Source organism: Spermophilus citellus, assembly GCF_964194105.1.
Source record: "Spermophilus citellus genome assembly, chromosome: 17".
In the NCBI taxonomy this organism is placed as follows: Eukaryota; Metazoa; Chordata; class Mammalia; order Rodentia; family Sciuridae; genus Spermophilus; species Spermophilus citellus.
Window position 1 is genome coordinate 13940379 of NC_138199.1, and position 1720 is coordinate 13942098.

A 1720-nucleotide genomic window follows, 5' to 3' on the forward strand; every position below is an offset into this window, starting at 1 on the left:
CATTCTGAGAACCTCTTACAAACACTGCTGGGTGGGAGCAGGCAGCTGTAGACCCCAGGAAGGTCTAAAAGGTTAGGATTTAGAGGGTTACAAAGCCAGATTTAGGATTCTTCTGTCTTCCATACAAGAGTCTCTACAGAAGTCTCCTTGCCCTGGCTGATATCTGCAAAAGGCCACAGGAGGTCCAATGAATGACACCCTTTTGCCTGGCTTCCTGGTAGGAAGATCTTTGTAAGAAACTGGGAGGCTGCGACACTGGGATTCCCACGGGGTCTGAAGATATGGGAAATGGTTTAACAGTTCCTGAGAGGGCACTGAAGGCTGAGGCAGGAGGATCACAAGTTCTAGGCCAGCTTCAGCAAAACTAAATGAGGCCCTGTCTCAAAATAAAAAATAAAAAAAAAAAAGGACTGAGGATGTGGCTCAGTGGTAAAGCGCCCCTGGGTTCAATCTCCAGTACCAAAAATAAAATAAGAGTTCATGAAAGAAATGAGAATTAAAAGGTGCAGACTGAAGGCTGGAGTACTGGGGCTCCCAAGGATTCCAAAGAGGACTGAAGATTAGAAGCTGGGGGCCACCAGGATTCTCCAGAGGTCTAAGGAATGAGGCCTGGATCCCATATACTTGAGGACAGAGATCTTCCTGAATCTGACTGCGCTTTCTAACTGGGACCAGTACAAGTCAGTTCTTATTTAATGGAATAGAGATGAATTGGTCTGGGAACACAGCAAGGACAAAGACTTAGAGAGATGAGGTCACTCTCTCTCTCTGCCACCCTTCTCTCTCTCTTTTTTTTTTTTCTTTCTTTCTACTATTCTCCCACCGCTACCACCACCCCACCCTCCCTAGGGATGGAACCCAGGTTGCTGCACATGCTGCGAGTATTCTAACCACAGAGCTACGTATCCTGTCCCCCCTCCCTTTTTATTTCTCTCTTCTTTTACCCCTTTTCTTAGAACCCCTGCTCCATCTCTCTCTGACCCTCTCACGCCCCCTGCTGCTCTTTCCCTGGGCAGCAATGGCGAGTCCAAGGACCAGAATGATGGTAACAAGAAAATTCCAATCTGATCTCTGAGGAAGGAAAATGGAGTGTCAGAGGGAGTAGATGTGGAGGGAAAGGCTGGGTTCCTAGTTTCCAGAAAGTGACTTGTGTCTGTGTGTGCACGCCTGTGGGTGCTGTTGCTGGGATCTCAGCCTTGGTCACCACTTCTTCAGGGAAGCCCCCTTGACTCCCAGACTAGGTTAGAACCCCCTAGTCTCTATACTTCCACAACTTTTTTTTAATTATTATTATTGGAGTTTGATTTTAAGCTTTCCACACGCTAGGTAAGCACCCTACCGCTCAGCTACATTCCCAGCCTTTTTTTAAAATTTTTTTGAGACAAGATCTCACTAAGTTGCTGGCCTCAAACTTAAGAACCTCTTGCTTCAGCCTCCTGAGTAGCTGGGATTATAGGGGGGCATCACCACACCAGGTACTTTTATAACTTTCTGACTGCTTTTTTATGGCATTTATCAGTTTCCAATCATTCACTTATTTGTTAGCATTTGAAGCCTCCCTTTACCATAGGACTGTTGGGTACCGTGAGGGTGGGAACCAGGACTGTTTTTGTCAGTATATCTTTTTTTTTTTTAAATATTTATTTATTTATTTTTAGTTATATGTGGACACAATATCTTTATTTTATTTTTATGTGGTGCTGAGGATTGAACCCAGGAC